Consider the following 20,951-nt stretch of genomic DNA (forward strand, 5'->3'; position numbering starts at 1 on the left):
GGTCACCTAATAATCCCCAGTTTACAATTGGCTCATTCATCCCCCTCCTCTCCCCTGTAACTATTCCCCAGGTCGTTGCTGCAAATGAGAACGTGTTCTCAGTCAACTTACCTGGTAAAATAACGGTAAAATAAATAAATTTAATAAAATTTCCCCCGCAACCCTCACCCCTCAAATGTATTAGTTTATGTTGTAGTGGTATGCAATGGTTCTTTGTATACCAATTACATACTGTTGTAGTCATGTGATACACTATATATACAGCAGTATGTGGACACCCCTTAAAATAAGTGGATTCAGCTATTTCAGCCACACCCGTTGCTGACAGGTATAGAAAATCGAGCACACAGCCATGCAATCTCCGTAGACAAACATTGGCAGTAGAATGGCCTTACTGAAGAGCTCAATGACTTTCAACGTGGCACCATCATAGGATTCCACCTTTTCGACAAGTCAGTACATCCAATTTCTGCCCTGCTAGAGATTCCCCGGTCAACAGTAAGTGCTGTTCTTGTGAAGTGGAAACGTCTAGGAGCAACAACGGCTCAGCCTCGAAATGGTAGGCCACACAAGCTCACAGAACGGGGCCGTCGAGTGCTGGAGCGCATAGAGCGTAAAACTCGTCTGACCTCGGTTGCAACACTCACTAACGAGTTCCAAACTGCCTCTGGGAGCAACGTCAGCACAAGAACTGTTTGTCGAGAGCTCCCTGAAATCTCTGGAGTGATGATTTACGTTTCACCATCTGGCAGTCTGATGGACAAATCTGGGTTTGGCGGATACCAGGAGAACGCTACCTGCCCCAATGCATAGTGCCAACTGTAAAGTTTGGTGATGGAGGAATAATGACATTGAAATATTCTCAAACAGAATGAGAAGTTTGATCAATTCCATTTAAATAGAATACATGTGTGTTGAGAGGAAGTTATATTTGCATTCGTTAACATTTGAGTAATTTAGCAGACGCTCTAATCCAGAGCGATTACAAGCGCTTCGAACCAGCGACGTTTCGGGTTACTGGCCCAACGCTCTTAACCACTAGCTAGCTACCTGCCGCCCTGCACTGTTTAACTGGTTTAGAGAAAACCCATCAATAAAATCTGACATACAAACATGTGTTGATCAATTCTTCCTGTCATTTGTTGTCTCTCCTCTGTTTCCCTTTTCAGGAAACTTCAGACTCAGGTCACTCAAATGTCTTGCTATGTACGCTTTTATTTGATTATTTTTTCAGCTATCTTAACCTTTTTTTTCTTCTTTTTTTTAAATACCTTCATTGAAGAGATGACTGAATTCATTCAAATTTTAATTACATTGTAATGACATGATCAGAAATCCTTATTTTGACACATCAGACATTACCCCGACCAAAGACGCAGGCTATCCCCCAGTAATAGGCGATGCTGATTGGCTAGAGAGGTTTAACAATGTATCAATTTACAAAATATTTCGCGGAATAGTTTATATGTTGTGTCATTAACAGCCTATATAAGTATTTTTATTTCAATATTTTCTAATTCAATAGGCTATTAGTCTGATAATTCATCTAACAGAAGATACACAGTCTTGTCTTTTGGGGTCATTTAAATGTTTTAAAATGTATTTTGACTGCAGGCAAAGTCGATTATGTAACGAGATTGTGCGTGCGCACTCATCTCCAGTTGGCCGCTTGGGCACGCAATTATGGGTAACTGCACCGGGCAATGTGAGGCGAGCATGCGCTAAAGCAAGCACAGACTTACGTAGGCCCAACACATAATAATACCATCACTGATGTTTACGTACGGAATTTAAATAAATCAAATACTTATTCGCGGAGAAAACATTCTTCAACAGAACGAACGTGAGTTATATTGTTATTTTACGGCTCTTTTACGCGCCGCACTCGTTTAGTATGGGTGAATAATTCGGTATTTTTATTGTGCGTTTATTGAGCAAGTTTGATCAGCATCTCGGACGCACTGGTTGGATTAGGGATTGTTTGAACCGTCACTCCAGAAAGCTTTTTCAAAACAAACGGAGCCCCTACTACGTTGTATAAACAGCTGAATTTATCTTAGATCAAAGCTTTTTACTCAATTTGCAGAGAGAATATATGACCTCAATAGGTCGAGAACAAAATGTTCCAAGCTCAGGACGTGGACTTTGTTAAATGTCCGTCAGACCGTGATTTCATCCCGAATCCATGGGAAGTATGTTGCAGAATACATTATGTAACGGATGCGGAACGGAGGGTATTTAGGTAATAGAGTTAATGCTATAGAAAACGACGGTAATTTCGAAACCCAGGTCTAGCAAAGGTAAAATGCATGTCGCTCTCCCGCCAAGTCGGTTCTGTAGGGTAAATGCAAATTCGTAGATTGTTATGTTTAGATAAAGCCTATATTCTGCCAATGTATTGGTTTATTAAAAGGGGCAGTAGACCAGTGTTTTCCTTGTGGATTGGTTTAAAGATCGAATGTATTGTCGTGGGGAATACAGTAAATCCATCAAGCCTTTCAACTTGCACTACTTGATTTCTGTGTGATCAGCTGGTTGACAGGTTCGAACGAAGTAGACCGACCACTTGCCTCGCAACGGTCTTTGCGTGGCTTTATTTTGATAATTATTTCATAACTTATTTTTTTGAGTAGTATGTATGTCTGTGTGTGTGTGTGTTTTGGTGGCTCGTGGTTGCAATCCTTGGATTCTAGTCTTACAGCATGGCTACAAGGCAGAGTAGAGTACACACCCACTCTTTGTGTTCGCAAAGAATAACCCCCCTTTCTTTCTTCTCACTCTCTCTTGGTTTCCCCAATCTGTGTTATTGAACTCTTTGTTCCAAACGTGAGGGATAGCTTAGTAATGCTGGTATATTGAGAAAGGTGTGCATAATCACTGCACATGTTTTGCCTTCATATCGTGAAAGAACAGGATTGAAATATTTCAGCGCGCCACCTATGCAAACGTGTGCGTGATAACTGCGCAGTCAGCATTTTATGCAGTTCTGCTTTTTTGTTGCGTTGGATACATTTTGTTACATTCTAGGCATACTCTTTGGTTTGATTTTAATGTTGACTTGGTTACTTTTGGATTTAGCTCGACGGCAGTTCAAATGTGTAGCCTATTTTGAAGAAGCATTTCATTTTTATTGTGATTTAAAACGTGTTTTGGTCCCAAAATGCACAATAAATGTGAAATGTTATGTGAAGTAGGGGACAAAGAGGGTATTTCAAATGTTATCTGCATTTCACTGTACTTGTTACATTGAACTTGCATTTGCAAAGCCCCCCTCCACCCTGTTTGTACCCTATGCAATGGCAATGGCTAAAGGGGTAGTTCACTATTTTCAACATGATGTTAGATGTTTCCTCACCATAAAAGTAGTCTATGGGACATGAGAAATTGTAATCCAGTATTCTTTTTTAAATTTCTTTTTTTAACAGCCACTACAAATGTAGCTAACTTTAGCCACCCCTAGCTAAACATCTATGGATGTGAAGGGGGGCAAAATCACTTCAAAACAACTCCATATTTGGTTTGATGTTACTTAAAAGTGATTTGATCATTTAGTAAAAACATGTTCACATGCCCCTATCACTATCATTGATTTTTAGCTAGCGGTGGTTATAATTAGCTGATGTTTGTTGTGGCTGTTTAAAGAAAACCGAACCATGGATTACAGTTTCTCCTGGCCCATTGACTATGTTCAGGGTGAGGAACCATCTAACATTTATCTTGTAAAATAGTGAACTACTCCTTTATCTACATCCTGCACATAGCTGTCAATCGGTACATGCAAACAGTTGCCAACTTCTATATATAGAGCCTGTCGCACAACTATTAGGTACTTTAGTGATGTTGTCTTCAAGATATCACTTTCTCTCCTAAATTTACTTAATATTTTATTTGGGTTTTAGTGATGGGAAGTTCGGCTCTTTTTACTGACTCTGATCTATTCGACTCATTCAGTCAAAAGAGTAAAATCTTTCAACAAATTTTGTTCATTAGAGTCAGTAATGCCCAGAGCGTGCAGGACCCCCAACCGACGAACAATGAACTGAAAACTCAAAAAGAGTCATGATTGTTAGTTTATTTTTATTTCTATTCTATTTATTCCATTCCAGCCATTATTATGAGCACATCCTCCCCAATTAAGGTGACACCAGCCGCCTGTGCTGTAACCTCATAAACGTGACGTATACAGTGGTCCGGGGAAAGACAGATTATGGTCAAACACAATGAATATAAGACAAAAGAGAAAGAATGACTAGACCCAAAATAGATGATCTCTACATTAAAACACTCTCCACTCCCGTTCACAGAGAATCAAAATGATCTTCTCAGCTTGAGGAAATAGTTAATCACCAGCCTGAATCCTCCTGGTTGTTGTGGCCTATCAGGCTCCAGTAGAAAGCGGCTGTCTTTTATAAAGGAAGGAGGATAGATCACTCTAGTATTCACTAAAAACACCCTGTCCTGGGGGTGTGTAGAGAGAGAGAGAGAGAGAGAGAGAGGAATGGAGTACAGTATTCACTACTAACACCCTGTCCTGGGGTTGTGTAGAGAGAGACAGACAGACAGAGAGAGAGAGAGAGAGGAATGGAGTACAGTATTCACTACTAACACCCTGTCCTGGGGGTGTGTAGGGAGAGAGGAGTGGAGTACATCTGGGTTTCAATGGAGTTACACACATAGGGCCTGATTCCGACCCGAGTTAAGCTCTCTTAAATGGAACGTAATTCCCTTTTTATGCTCTTTTCTTTCTATGCATATTTTGACCTTGAGCTTAAGCATGAGCATAGTGTGTCATGTGGTTGTTGCTGAGGATCATTAGTAAAAAGACATGTAGGCTCATTAAATGGTTATGGAGCGCATACCAAGCCATAACAGTTTGAACCCAACACATGGTGCAATAGTTGGCTGTGTTGTCACACATTTCAATGGTTAGTACAGGAAATAGATGAGGGTATAGCCTACTGCTGTACACTATTCTCCCTATTATAATTCTATGTACACTAATCTTCCAACATTGTCATGGATTAATGAACTGAATGTGGAAATGTTCAGAATTAATCAAACCATCGTTTTGTTGTTGTTGTTGTGTGTAAAAGCTCTCCAAACCAGTTGTTTATGACTCATAAATACTTTCATAACCCTAAATAATCTACAAGATCAGAGTATTTTTTTAAATCTACCAGTTGGTGCTGAAACAGAGACTAATATGCATATATTGAGATGGCTTTCTTTCATTGGTCCATAATATTCTCAACCTGTTCTCTCCATATATTCTATTGAGTCTGTAGAGAAAATTCTAATTAAAGGTAAACCGTATCTAAATGGATGGCTTAAGATAAATATACTGAAAACCATATTGAATGAAAACTCCACAAGAAAATCTGTTGACCAGCAAGTAGGAAGTTTTTAAGCGGTTGAATTTATTGGAATTTATTTATTCAGCGTTTCCAAGGAACCACGCCTGCGAAGCCTGTTACGCACCTTCATAAGGTAAGTCTGAACACCAACTACTGAGAGGTGCGTAAGAAAGGCGTAAAGTCTGAATCGGGCCCACATTTACTTTGGCTTTCTCTCACTTACAGACATGTTGGTCTGCCTCGCTGCCATGCTTTCTTTCTCTCTCAAACACACACAACACAGACTTTATGCTTGGCTGTTAATGGCCTCTGACATTACAGGGTGTGCCAGCAGAAACCGTGATGGTGGTGGATGAGACAGACTGACAGACAGAAATAAGGGATTTGAGCCTGTCACCATTCAGTTCAAATGAAAACACACACACAGCTGGAGCTCTATACACTCGACTCTATATAATGACCTGTTACAGCCCTGTTTTCTCCGTTCATATGTGATGTTACACGGATGTTTGTGAGGCAGTGACACAACATAGATACCTACACACTGCATTCTGAGTCTGTTCTCTTGGTTGTGGAGGAAGTAGCACAAACATATAGCTTCAACTTGTTCTTGACAACCCAGACACAAGTAGCATTGTGATGAGTCAAGTTGTGTACAAGTGGGTGCTGCACATTGGTGGTGGATGAGGTGAGTAAAAATAAAATAATAGCCAATTAGCATTGAGCTAAACTGAGAGAGCTCAGCTGTGAATGGTCCTGGCACACCAAAAAAGTGTCAAGGGAAGTCAGTTTGGATTTGGCTTCAGACCAATCACATCAGAAGGCAAAAGTCAATGACAGAGAACTAGAATTTTTGCATCTCGTTGTGGCTAGTTAGCTAGGTAAAATCGTTCCAAAATTAGCCATGGATGGAGATAGATGGACTTGTGGTTAGACTTAATTCTCTGTAATGGCCAATAATCATAACAGTGATTCTGATCCAACCATAAATTAATACATTGTACCCTTGGCCTGAGAGAATGGAAGTTCAAATCAAACGTTGTCACATGCGCCGACAGTGCAGTTCAATAAATATTTACCAAGTAAACTAAAGTAAAAAGTAACACAATAAAATAACAATAACAAGGCAGTATACAGGGGGTCAGTGTGCGGGGGTACAGGTTAGTCGAGGTAATTTATAGATGTAGGTAGGGGTGAAGTGACTATGCATAGATAATAAACAGCATAGCAGCAGTGTAAAAAACAAATGGTGGGAGGGGAGTGTCAATGTAATGTCCTGCGGTAGCAGAGAAAACAGTCTAGGACTTAGGTGACTGGGTTCTTTGACAATGTTTTTTGCTTTCCTCTGACACCGCCTAGTCACTAGTATATACAGTTGAAGTCGGAAATTTACATACACTTAGGTTGGAGTCATTAAAACTCGTTTTTCAACCACTATACAAATGTCTTGTTAACAAACTGTAGTTTTCGCAAGTCGGTTAGGACATCTACTTTGTGCATGACACAAGTCATTTTTCCAACAATTGTTTACAGACAGATTATTTCACTTATCATTCACTTTATCACAATTCTGGTGGGTCAGAAGTTTACGTACACTACGTTGACTGTGCCTTGGAAAATTCCAGAAAATGACATGGCTTAGGAGCTTCTGATAGGCTAATTGACATAATTTGAGTCAATTGGAGGTGTACCTGTGGATGTATTTCACGGCCTACCTTCAAACTCAGTGCCTCTTTGCTTGACATCATGGGAAAATCAAAAGAAATCAGCCAAGACCTCAGAAAAAAATTGTAGACCTCCACAAGTCTGGTTTATCCTTGGAATTTCCAAACGCCTGAAGGTACCATGTTCATCTGTACAAACAATAGTACGCAAGTATAAACATCATGGTACCACGCAGCCGTCATACCACTCAGGAAGGAGTGTCTCCTAGAGATTAATGTACTTTGTTGCGAAAAGTGTAAATCAATTCCAGAACAACAGCAAAGGACCTTGTGAAGATGCTGGAGGAAACAGTCACAAAAGTTTATTTTAATGTTTTTTTTTCACCTTTATTTAACCAGGTAAGCTAGTTGAGAACAAGCTCTCATTTACAACTGTGACCTGGTCAAGATAAAGCATAGCAGTTCGACACATACAACAACACAGAGGTACACATGGAATATTCAAAACATACAGTAGAAAAAAGTATATTTACAGTGAGTGCAAATGAGGTAAGATAAGGGAGTTAAGGCAATAAATAGGCCATGGTGGTGACGTAAATTACAATATAGCAATTAAACACTGGAATGGTAGATGTGTAGAAGATGAATGTGCAAGTAGAGATACTGGGGTGCAAAGGAGCAAGATAAATACAGTATGGGGATGAGGTAGTTGGATGGGCTGTTTACAGATGGGCTATGTACAGGTACAGTGATATGTGAGCTGCTCTGACAGCTGGGGCTTAAAGCTAGTGAGGGAGATATGAGTCTCCAGCTTCAGTGATTTTTGCAGCTCGTTCCAGTCATTGGCAGCAGAGAACTGAAAGGAAAGGCGGCCAAAGGAGGAATTGGCTTTGGAGGTGACCAGTGAGATATACCTGCTGCCAAAGAGACTTGTCTGACAAAATTTTAGAGAGGGTCCAGGTTGTCTAGCCTGGCTGATTTGTAGGGGTCCAGATTTTGCAGCTCATTCAGAACATCAGCTATCTGGATTTGGGTGAAGGAGAAATGGGGGAGGCTTGGGCGAGTTCCTGTGGGGAGTGCAGGGCTGTTGACCAGGGTAGGGGTAGCCAGGTGGAAAGCATGGCCAGCCTTAGAAAAATGCTTATTGAAATTCTCAATTATAGTGGATTTATCTGTGCTGACAGTGTTTCCTAGCCTCAATGCAGTGCGCAGCTGGGAGGAGGTGCTCTTATTCTCCATGGATTTTACAGTGTCCCAGAACTGTTTTGCGTTTGTGATACAGGATGCAAATTTCTGCTTGAAAAAGCTAGCCTTAGTTTTCCTATCTGCCTGTTCCTAACTTCCCTGAAAAGTTGCATATCACAGGGGTTATTTGATGCTAATGCAGAACGCCACAGGATGTTTTTGTGCTGGTCAAGGGCAGTCAGGTCTGGAGAGAACCAAGGGCTATATCTATTTCTGGTTCTACATTTTTTGAAAGGGGCATGCTTATTTAAGATGGTGAGGAAGGCACTTTTAAAGAAATACCAGGCATCTTCTACTGATGGGATGAGGTCCATATCCTTCCGGGATACCATGGCCAGGTTGATTAGAAAGGCCTGCTCGGGTTTTAGGGAGCGTTTGACAGTGATGAGGGGTGGTCGTTTGACCGCGGACCCATTACGGATGCAGGCAATGAGGCAGTGATCGCTGAGATCTTGGTTGAAAACAGCAGAGGTGTATTTGGAGGGCAAGTTGGTTAGGATGATATCTATGAGGGTGCCCGTGTTTACGGATTTGGGGTTCTTCCTGGTGGCTTCATTGATAATTTGTGGGAGATTGAGGGCATCAAGCTTTGATTGTAGGATGGCCGGGGTGTTAAGCATGTCCCAGTTTAGGTCACATAGCAGCACGAGCTCTGAAGATAGATGGGGGGTAATCAGTTCACATATGGTGTCCATGGCACAGCTGGGGGCAGAGGGTGGTCTATAGCAGGCGGCAACAGTGAGAGACTTGTTTCTGGAAAGGTGGATTTTTGAAAGTAGAAGCTCAAATTGTTTGGGTAAAGACCTGGATAGTAAGACAGACCTCTGCAGGCTATCTCTGCAGTAGATTCCAACACCGCCCCCTTTGGCAGTTCTATCTTGTCGGAAAATTTTATAGTTAGGGATGGAAATTTTAGGCTTTTTGGTGGTCTTCCTGAGCCAGGATTCAGACACGGCTAGGACATCCGGGTTGGCAGAGTGTGCTAGGGCAGTGAATAAAACAAACGTAGGGAGGAGGCTTCTAATGTTAACATGCATGAAACCAAGGCTTTTTCAGTTACAGAAGTCAACAAATGATAGCGCTTGGGGAATGGGAGTGGAGCTAGGCACTGCAAGACCTGGATTAACCTCCACATCACCACAGGAACAGAGGAGGAGTAGGAAAAGGGTATGGCTAAAGGCTAAAAGAACTGGTCGCCTAGTACATTCAGAACAGAGAGTAAAAGAAGCAGGTTTCTTGGCACGGTAGAGTAGATTTAAAGGCATAATGTACAGACAAAGGTATGGTAGGATGCGAATACAGTGGGGGTGAACCTGTGCATAGAGTGACGATGAAAGAGATATTGTCTCTAGAAACATAATTTCATGTCATCGCATGTGTGGTAGGTGGAATCAAAGTGTTAGATAAAGCATATTGAGCAGAGCTAGAGGCTCTACAGTGAAATAAGGCAATAATTACTAACCAAAACAGCAATGGACAAGGCATATTGACATTAGCGAGAGGCATGCGTAGCCGAGTGAATCATAGGAGTCCAGTGAGTGACTTCAGGCAGTTAGCGGGCCGGGGCTAGTAAGCTAGCAGAAAGGGCCTTGAAGGGACGTTGCGACGGACGAAAGTCTGTTGGGACCCCCTCGTGCTATTACGTCGGCAGACGGATCAGCAGGGCTCCGTGTGGTAAACCAGGCCAATTGGCAAAATAGGTATGGTGGCCAAAGAAATTGTCCGATGGGCTCTGGACAGCTAGCAGGCCGCGGTGAACAGGCTAACAGATGGGCATTCAGGGGGATGACGCAACGGCGGAGCCAGTTGAGAAAACCCCTCAGGCAGATCACGTCGGTGGTCCAGTCGTCATGGGTCGGGGCCGGTTGGCAAAAGAGGTATTGTAGCCCAGGGAGTGGCTGATCGTCCTCTATTGGCTAGCTGGGAGATGGGCCTGGCAAGGCTAGCTCCAAGCTAATTGATTCTTGCTTCGAGACCGGGACGTTAGCCAGGAGTAGCCACTCGGATAGCAGCTAGTTAGCTGCGATGATCCAGGTGAAGAAAAATAAAAAGGTTCAGAGCTTGCGGTAGGAATCCGGAGATATGGAGAAAAATAAGTCTGATTTGCTCTGGTTTAGAGTATTGTGCAGACTGGCGAAAGTTTCCGTGCTAGAGGTAGCTGATGACCGCTAGTGGTGACTAGCTGACTACTAGCTAAGTATCTAAAAAAAAAAAAAAGTATCTAAATCCACAGTAAAACGAGTCCTATATCGACAACCTGAAAGGGAGCTCAGCAAGGAAGAAGCCACTGCTCCAAAACCGCCATAAAAAAGCCAGACTACGGTTTGCAACTGCACATGGGGACAAAGATCATACTTTTTGGAGAAATGTCCTCTGGTCTGATGAAACAAAAACAGAACTGTTTGGCCATAATGACCATCATTGAGTTTGGAGGAAAAATGGGGAGGCTTGCAAGCCGAAGAACACGGGGATGGCAGCATCATGTTGTGGGGGTACTTTGCTGCAGGAGGGACTGGTGCACTTCACAAATAGATGACATCATGAGGATAGGAAAATTATGTGGATATATTGAAGCAACATCTCAAGACATCAGTCAGGAAGTTCAAGCTTGGTCTCAAATGGGTCTTCTGAATGGACAATGACCTCAAGCATACTTCCAATGTTGTGGCAAAATGGCTTCAGGACAACAAAGTCAAGGTATTGGAGTGGCCATCACAAAGCCCTGACCTCAATCCTATAGAAAATTTGTGGGCAGAACTGAAAATGCATGTGTGCGCAAGGAGGCCTACAAACTTGACTCAGTTATACCAACTCTGTCAGGAGGAATGGGCCAAAATTCACCCAACTTATTGTGGGAAGCTTGTGGAAGGCTACCTGAAACGTTTGACCCAAGTTAAATAATTTAAGGCAATGCGACCAAATACTAATTGAGGGTTTGTAAACTTCTGACCCACTGGGAATGTGATGAAAGAAATAGAAGCTGAAATAAATAATTCTCTACTGTTATTCTGACATTTCACAGTCTTAAAATGAAGTGGTGATCCTAACTGACCTAAGACAAATAATTTTTACTAGGATTAAATGTCAGGAATTGTGAAAATTTGAGTTTAAATGTATTTGGCTAAGGTGTATGTAAACTTCCGACTTCAACTGTAGGTCCTGGATGTCAGGAAGCTTGGCCCCAGTGATGTACTGGGCCGTACACACTACCCACCTGTAGCGACTTGCGGTCAGATTCCAAGCACTTGCCATACCAGGCGGTGATGCATCCAGTCAGAGTGCTCTTCATGGTGCAGCTGTAGAACTTTTTTAGGATCTGGGGACCCATGTCGCGGATCCCTCCGGAACTTTCATTACATACACCTGGCCCCTCTTCCCACTGATTGAATTTATATATAGGTGCCCTTTGTTCACCATGGTCTTGTCGATGTATTGTTACTATGTCTGTTGGTGTGTGTGAGGACCTGTGCTGTGTGTTTTGAGCTTTCATGCCCTTGTGGATTGCGCAGATGATTACGGGTCTCGTCCCGTATGATAATCATTGTGCGCTTGTGTTATTTATTCAAGGTACTCCTCGCTCTTTTGTTAGGGTTACTACCCTATGTTTTGAAACGTGTTTGTTTGGTCTTCGTCCCTGTGCCTTTACACGGCACGCCGTAATTTGGGCTTAATAAAAAAACTATTACACATTCCTGCGCCTGTCTCCCGACTCATTTATACCAGCGTGACGACACATGACTAATCTTTTCAGTCTCCTGAGGGGTGAAAGGTGTTGTCGTGTCCTCTTCATCACAGTCTTGGTGTGTTTGGACCATGATAGTTTGTTGGTGATGTGGACACAGCCCCGTCAAGGTTAATGGGGGCCTGTTCTGCCCACCTTTTCTTGTAGTTCATGATCAGCTCATTTGTCTTGCTCACATTGAGGGGGAGGTTGTTGTCCTGGCACCACACTGCCAGGTCTCTGACCTCCCTATAGGCTGTCTCATCATTGTCGGTGATCAGGCCTAACACTGTTGTGTCATCACCAAACTTAATGATGGTGTTGGAGTCGTGCTTAGCCACGCAGTTGTGGGTGTACAGGGAGTATAGGAGAGGACTAAGCACACACCCCTGAGGGGCCCCCATGTTGAGGATCAGTGTGGCAGATGTGTTGTTGCCTACCCTCACCACCTGGGGGCGGTCTGTCAGGAAGTCCAGGATCCAGTTGCAGAGGGAGGTGTTTAGTCCCAGGGTCCTTAGTTTAGTGATGAGCTTTGAGGGCACTATGGTGTTGAACGCTGAGCTGTAGTCAATTAAAATACAAAATAATACACATCCTGGTAATCCGTCTGGTCCTGCGGCCTTGTGAATGTTGACCTGTTTAAAGGTCTTACTCACATCGGCTGCGGAGAGCGTGATCACACAGTCGCCTGGAACAGCTGATGCGCTCGTGCATGCTTCAGTGTTGCTTGCCTCGAAGCGAGCATAGAAGTAATTTAGTACATGTCCTGGTAATTCGTCATGGTCCTGTGAATGTTGGCCTTGTCACGCCTGCTCCCGAACCCCCTCCCTGGCGCTCGAGGGCACCCAGCTACTCTTATCTACATGCACCTGTCACCATCATTACGTGCAGCAGCGCTCATTGGACTCACCTGGATTCCTTCCCGTGGTTGATTACCCCCTGTATATATGTCTGTTCCTCTGTAGTGTTCCCTGTGTCCCCATTAATTGTTGTTAAGTGTTCATGTCCAGACTCTGTTCCTGTTCAGTTGCATGTCCGTCAGCTATTAAACCTTCACTCCCTGTACCTGCTCCTCGTCTGCTATTAAACCTTCACTCCCTGTACCTGCTCCTCGTCTGCTATTAAACCTTCACTCCCTGTACCTGCTCCTCGTCAGCTATTAAACTTTCACTCCCTGTACCTGCTCCTCGTCTGCTATTAAACCTTCACTCCCTGTACCTGCTCCTCGTCTGCTATTAAACCTTCACTCCCTGTACCTGCTCCTCGTCTGCTATTAAACCTTCACTCCCTGTACCTGCTCCTCGTCTGCTATTAAACCTTCACTCCCTGTACCTGCTCCTCGTCTGCTATTAAACCTTCACTCCCTGTACCTGCTCCTCGTCTGCTATTTAACCTTCACTCCCTGTACCTGCTCCTCGTCTGCTATTAAACCTTCACTCCCTGTACCTGCTCCTCGTCTGCTATTAAACCTTCACTCCCTGTACCTGCTCCTCGTCTGCTATTTAACCTTCACTCCCTGTACCTGCTTCTCGTCTGCTATTAAACCTTCACTCCCTGTACCTGCTCCTCGTCTGCTATTAAATTTTCACTCCCTGTACCTGCTCCTCGTCAGCTATTAAACCTTCACTCCCTGTACCTGCTCCTCGTCTGCTATTAAACCTTCACTCCCTGTACCCGCTCCTCGTCTGCTATTAAACCTTCACTCCCTGTACCTGCTCCTCGTCTGCTATTAAACCTTCACTCCCTGTACCTGCTCCTCGTCTCCTACATTGCTTCTTACAGGCCTGTTTCATAGTGTAGGGCTAAGATGTGAGGAGGAATATATTGAGTGAGATTTGTCACGTGAATTTATTTGACTCATTGACAGACACCATGTGAAAGTGCACATTCTGTCAATAAAGAAGGGCGGAGATTGAGGGAACCCGTTGTGCAAGTACAGGAAACTTTATGGTGCGCTCGCTGCTGATCTTAATGTCTGAAGGGACTGAGGGGCGAGAAAGTGGAACAGGGACTGGAACAGGGACTGAGGAGAGAGAGAGAGGGGTCTGCACTGGAACAGGGACTGAGGAGAGAGCGAGAGGTTTGCACTGGAACAGGGACTGAGGAGAGAGCGAGAGGTTTGCACTGGAACAGGGACTGAGGAGAGAGAGAGGGGGGTCTGCACTGGAACAGGGACTGAGGAGAGAGCGAGAGGTTTGCACTGGAACAGGGACTGAGGAGAGAGAGAGAGGGGTCTGCACTGGAACAGGGACTGAGGAGAGAGAGAGGGGTCTGCACTGGAACAGGGACTGAGGAGAGAGAGAGGGGGGTCTGCACTGGAACAGGGACTGGAACAGACCACATGGAAAGTGTTTGTGTATATATGTGTAAATTCGTGCCATAGACCGTAGTCCATTATTGTGTGTTTATATTTATTCAGGTGTCCATACATATGTTTTTGTTTGTTGATTATGCATGCTGTTTGTGGTTTATGTTTGTTGTTTGTTTGTGTTTGTTGTTTATGTTTGTTTGTGTTTGTTGTTTATGTTTTGAATCTTTACATGTATTGAGTGTTTATTATATGGCCTTGTGTGTATATGTTTATTTGCGTATGTTCACTGGTGCATGTGTGTGTGTGCTCAATAGTGTGTGTGTGTGTGTGTGTGCGTGTGCATATAGTGTGTTTATTTCTTCATGTGTATTTCTGTGTGTATCACAGGAGGTTGGTGGCACCGTAATTGGGGAGGACGTGGTAATGACTGGAGCGGAATCAGTGGAACGCTATCAAATACCTCAAACACATGGTTTCCACGGTGTCCAGGTGTTTGATGCCGTTCCATTTGCTCCGTTCCGTTATTATGAGCCGTTCTGCCCTGTTGTGAATATGTAGATATCTGTGCACCAGGGTTTCCGCTGCTGTCATGTAGCTGTGGCGCTGCGTTGAAGCGAAAGGTTGACGACGGTAGAAACAGTCCCTCTGCAAACAAAACGAGTGATGACTACAACAATCTGACAACCCCACAGTAGAATAGTATATTTAATTACCTAGTTGGCTCGTTGTTGTGTGTTTTATTCAAGATAAATATTTATCTCGAGCCGCATGGAAGTTACGAATGCCACAGGGAGAGAAACATGCATTCTGACAAGCAGTCAATGCACAACAATTCCTGTAATCGCGGGCAACATAGTAGTTTTTATGGTCTTTGTTAAAAAGAGGGGGATCCCAGCTTTCCATTCCTACTTTATTTATTTCTCAACACTTAAATATGTGTGAACTGCACCATTTTAAACCCAGAGTTTTTAGCAGTGGCATGGTTAAGCACGTTACCACTCCACAATTCACCCTGAGTGCATAGGGGAGATGTAGAGGTCCTGGGCTGGTGTGGTTACACATTGTCTGCGGTTGTGAGGCCGGTTGGACGTACTGCCAAATTCTCTAAAACTACATTGGAGGTGGCTCTGGTGGACATTCCTGCAGTCAGCCTTCCAATAGCACGCTCCCTGAAATCTTGAGACCTCTGTGGCTTTGTGACAAAACTGCACATTTTGGAGTGGCCTTTTATTTTCCCCAGCACAAGGTGTTCCTGTTTAACGATCATGCTGTTTAATCAGGTGGATAGATTATCTCGGCAAAGGAGAAATGCTCACTAACAGGGATTTAAACACGTGTGTCGGCACAAAATTTGAGAGAAATAAGCTTTTTGTGCATATAGAACATTTCTGGGTTCTTTTATTTCAGCTCATGAAACATGGAACTGACACTTTACATGTTGCGTTTCTATTTCTGTTCAGTATAGATAAATGCCTGCTTTGTTGACAAACTCTTGTTTGTATATTGTTGAATTAATTGTACTGAAGGTCACAAACAGAGATCCTAACCAGTTATTGTCCATTGTTACTTCGGTTCAGCGTGTACTAAATTTTGCATCATAGTTTAGTTGACTTGTCCTTGACAGTCTACAGGTAGATTTAAACATAGGCTGGTCTTATGTCATAACAAGATAATCAACTTGCAGAACTTGTGTTTGCTTGTTCGAGAAATGCTAGCTAGAACTTAGTGTTCTTTCTGGCTCTCAACAAGTGTTGAGGAAGCAAAAACAGATTGAGAAGAGCCCATTATCAAATGATCCAACTGACGTGATAACATCTTCAGTTAATAACATCTTTAAGAAGTCACTGTCTCTCGGCCGTGAGGTTTGGAACTCTGACAGTAGATCCATTCTGCTGTTATAACTGAAAACAGATTTAGTGTTCTCTCTCTCTCTCAGCATGTGGTGGCCTGTTTTTATTCCCTTGGTGGTTCTTCTCTCAGAGCAGTTTGGAACATTAGCATAGTGTTAACGTTAGCTTACTGTTCCTCATCAGGTGTGATTACCTCTTCAAAGAGTATCTTAAATAAGACATCTCAGTCTTACCCCCCCACATGCATTTTTAAAAACGTTTTTTCCTAATAGCACCGACTTTGCTGATAACGTCTTTATTGAGGAAAAATGTACTGACTAATGTGGTTTTATCAACTAGCTATCTTAAGATGAATGCACTAACTGTAAGTCGCTCTGGATAAGAGAATCTGCTAAATGACAAAACTGTTTTAAAAAATGGTAATGTAAAGTGATTTGAGATGTTAGCCTACAATGTTAGCTTCGGAGGCAGTTTGGTGTGCCTCTAAGTCAGACAAACGTGTTCAACCTGTTCTTAGTATTGGTATAATAATGGTTAATAGAGGCATATGACAGGTTACATTTTTGCTAATTATTATGTTTGTATGACTGACATGACATTGGAGTGTGTGTGTTGGAGTGTGTGTGTGACTGTGTTTTTAGTCCACAGAGTAATTCCGCCTCAAAAAGCACCAGAAAGAGGACTTCAACACCCACCATCTCAGATTGTTCCGAAACGGTTTCTGTAATTAGAAACAGAAGATTAACATTCCTGAAACATTATTTTGTTGAAAGATGATTTGAACACTGAGAAATGAAGCTAATTTATTGCACCCAATTTGGCCATTTCAATGTATAGGATTCATACAATATTCAATAAATATAGTACTCAATATCCGATTTGGACCAACACTCTTCTAAACAGTGATTAAGCAATCTAAATGAATGGTCAAAAGCCATCCAAGGACCCCAACATCCAGTATACATCATCAGTGCTTTATGTTTGACAAGTAGTATGAAGCTGCGGCTTGGAGTACTGTTTATTCATACTATGTAATGTTTTCTCAGTGAATTCGATTGTTTTTTCCCCCTGTTCAGAGAAATTAGCCATTGAAGTAGCTTGCATTTTCCCCCATAAATTAATGTTAAAGTACCAGGTTTTGCCCACTAGATGTTACTGTTCCTGCTACTGCCACACCCTTTTATCATTTTTTCCGGTCTCTTGCATTTATTCAATGGATCACAACATTTTCTTTACAACTTTGGGTAAAAAACCAATAGCTTTTGATTTTAGTGAAAATAAATTGTGTGGTTATCCTCAAGTCAAACCTCAAGTCCTCCATGAAAGCAATTTCGTTTTTCCTTCTCTTAGCAGCTAATGCTTCAAGCCAACTGACCTTGAAGAGTCCAACAAATGGCAGCTCTCTGAGAGGGCTATCCTTATGGTGCAATGAAGACTTTTCCTACAAGCCCAAACAAATACATTGAGAAATGGACTAGTGACTGTTGCATGGCAGTTTTCTGTTTGTCAATAAAAGTATTAAAACACCTCTTTATATGTCGTGCGATTAGTGTAATTTACCATCAAACCCAACCCAATCCCATTACCGTCGTAAAACACTATACAGTATGTGCTTTGGACTTTTACAATTGAAGACCTTTAGAGACCATAACATTGAAACCATTATAACTGCTGTAGCCTAATGATTTGCTTGTTCACCAGGAATAGTCTAATCCAGACCTTTTTTTTAAAGAGAATAAATCATAAACAGTGGCCATTTCCTGGATTAAGATTAAACCTAAGAGAAGGACAAACTGCTTTGGTTTCATGGAGGACTGGCTTGAATTGTGAGGATGACATTATTATTATGATTTTCAACATGAGCTAAAGCGATTGTTTTTTTGTTGCCCAAAGTTGTAAAGAAAATGTTGTACTCATGAGACAAGCAACATTGATAAAAGGGTGTGGCAGTAGCAGCAACAGCATCTAGTGGGCAAAACCTAGTACTTTAAAACCAGGCAACACACACTCATAGGGCAATTTTTCCCCTTAATCAAATAATAATCACATTTTACCAGTTTAATGTAGACAAATATAATACTTTTTTGGGTTAAACATTTTATGAAATATTTTATTACAACATGCAAATTAGGCAATAGCTCATTAAATATGCACATTTTTGCATATCGCACAAATACATTTTTCTGGACACTGGATGAACTCAGCCTAAATATTTTGGTTGCATTTTTTCCAGAGCAGATTGTGGATAAATACTTTTAAAATCTTTCTATTTGTAAAATAAGAAATATTTTTTCCCCCAAAATAAAATGTTATCTACAGTACCTTCAGAAAGTATGCACACCCCTTGAATTTGTCCACATTTTGTTGTGTTACAGCCTCAATTTAAAATTGATTAAATAGAGATTATTTGTCACTGGCCTACACACAATACTCTATAATGCCAAAGTGGAATTATGTTAGTAAAAAATTTGATAAATGAATTAAAAATGAAAAGCTGAAATATCTTGAGTCAATAAGTATGGCCTTTGTCATGACAAGCCTAAATCAATTCATTAGTAAAAATGTGCTTCACAAGTCATAAGTTGCATGGATTCACTTTGTGTGCAATAATAGTGTTTAACATCATTTCTGAATGCCTCTTCTCTGTATCCAACACATACAATTATCAGCAAGGTCAGATAACCAGTTATTAAATGCAAGGGTTTTACATACTTTTCCCAACCTACACTGTGAATGTTTAAATTAGGTATTCAATATAGACAAGAAAAATTCAATTATTTGTGTGTTATTAGTTTAAGTGCGCCATGTTTGTCTGTTGTTGTGACTAAGAGGAAGATCAGATCAAATTGTATGACTAATTTATGCAGAAATTGCAAAGGGTTCACATACTTTTATTTGCCACTATGTAAATGTACTGTGTGTAAATTAGATATCTAGACCCAATCTCTTCAAAGAACGTTACTAAACATAGTCCAGTTTAACATTCTCTATGAAATGGTCTTGTAAATTATGTGTAATTTAATGTTATGAGTTTTTAAATTATTGCTGTATTTTAAAGGGGTTAAAATGTATGAAAATGTTGATGACTGTAGTATGACAAACTAAAGAAAATATACATTTTCATAAAGTTTTTGAAATGTATATGTTAAAATTCTATCGGGATTTTTTTTATTTCAGGCTGTTTTGCCTGGTCTTAAGACTAATTTATGGGGGAAATGTAAGCTCCATCATTGGCTAATTTCTCTGAACAGGAGGTGAAAAACATCACGTAATTCACTGAGAATACATTATATAGTATGAATAAACAATATTCAAATTAAACATTACAAAACCTGGATGGATCATTTAAAGTCATCAGTCTCAAGTCAAAGTCAAGTCCCGAGTGTTGAGGCTCCAAGTCCAAGTCAAGTCTCAAGTTATTTTATTTTCTATCCAGTCTCAAATCATCAAATTTGTGACTTGAGTCAGACTCAAGTCCAAGTCAATGTGACTCTAGTATCTACTGTCTATTTACTTTCTCTTTTGTTGTCTATATGAAGCTGAAATGACCTTGACCGCTCTTTAGTTGGACACGCACACACACACACACACACACACACACACGTAAGCATGAAAGATCAAAGCAGGATTATTGGTATTTGTTGTGACAAGTGGATTAGATTCGATGACAATGACAGCTCAGTAGAAGAGTAATCTCCTCCTTCCCTGCGTAGATGAAACCACGCTAGTCTCGACTATTGTTTGAATGTACTGTATATACAATATACAAACTGAATGATCAAGGCTGGTGGTAGAGATATGTTTTCTTTGTTCGAAAATGCTATTGTCCTAATAACGTAATCTACTTTGGGCTGTTCAGATGGTCATGAGAAATTCATTAGACTAATATGATTATTATGATAGACTTCAATAGACTAATGTAATCAAATAAATAAATAACAGTGCATCATTTAATTACAAAATAGAATGTTATAATATACAAATGTTAGAGGATACACAGATGACTGCATTCCTTTTGTTGTGAAAGTCCCAAAACTGCAGTCACTTTCTGAAGATCTGTCACAGTCTTGTCTGCGAACTGCTAGTCAACAAGTAGTAAGAATTCAACTATCAGCTTGTTGGAGCTACATCAGCTCATCCACCAATGGCCTACTTGATTCTCTTGCATTTTGGGAGATGTTGTTTTTAGAACCACTGCTCTGTAGTCTGTAAGTGTACACTGAGTGTACAAAACATTAGGAACTATTTCCTAATATTGAGTTGCACTCCATTTTGCCCTCAGAACAGCCTCAATTCATCGGGGCATGGACTATTTAATTTTTTATTTATTTAACCTTTATTTAAATAGGCAAGTCAGTTAAAGAACAAATTCTTATTTACAATGACGGCCTACCAAAAGGCAAAAGGCCTGCTGCAGGGATGGGGGCTGGGATAAAATAAATAAATATATATAAGACAAAACACACATCACGACAAGAGAGACAACACAATACTACATAAAGAGAGACCTAAGGCAACAACATAGCAAGGCAGCAACACATGAAAACACAGCATGGTAGCAACACAACATGACAACAACATGGTACCAACACAACATGACAACAACACGGTAGCAACATAACAACAACATGGTACAAACATTATTGTGCACAGACAACAGCACAAAGGGCAAGAAGGTAGAGACAACAATACATCACGTAAAGCAGCCACCACTGTCAGTAAGAGTGTCCATGATTAAGTCTTTGAATGAAGAGATTGAGATAAAACTGTCCAGTTTGAGTGTTTGTTGCAGCTCGTTCCAGTCGC

The 20,951-nt window shown here is 41.4% G+C and overlaps 1 protein-coding gene across 1 annotated transcript in view; it reads left to right on the forward strand.

Moving 5' to 3' along the window:
- Positions 1-1,695: 1,695 nt before the first annotated feature.
- The window catches only part of LOC129826652 (titin-like), a 59,249-nt gene continuing 39,993 nt past the window's right edge, over positions 1,696-20,951 (forward strand). The window contains exon 1 of the mRNA XM_055887612.1: positions 1,696-1,843. The gene's annotated coding sequence lies outside the window, so the exon portion shown is untranslated. The remainder of the gene's footprint in view (positions 1,844-20,951) is intronic.

This window comes from Salvelinus fontinalis, chromosome 28, assembly GCF_029448725.1.
Source record: "Salvelinus fontinalis isolate EN_2023a chromosome 28, ASM2944872v1, whole genome shotgun sequence".
Lineage (NCBI taxonomy): Eukaryota > Metazoa > Chordata > Actinopteri > Salmoniformes > Salmonidae > Salvelinus > Salvelinus fontinalis.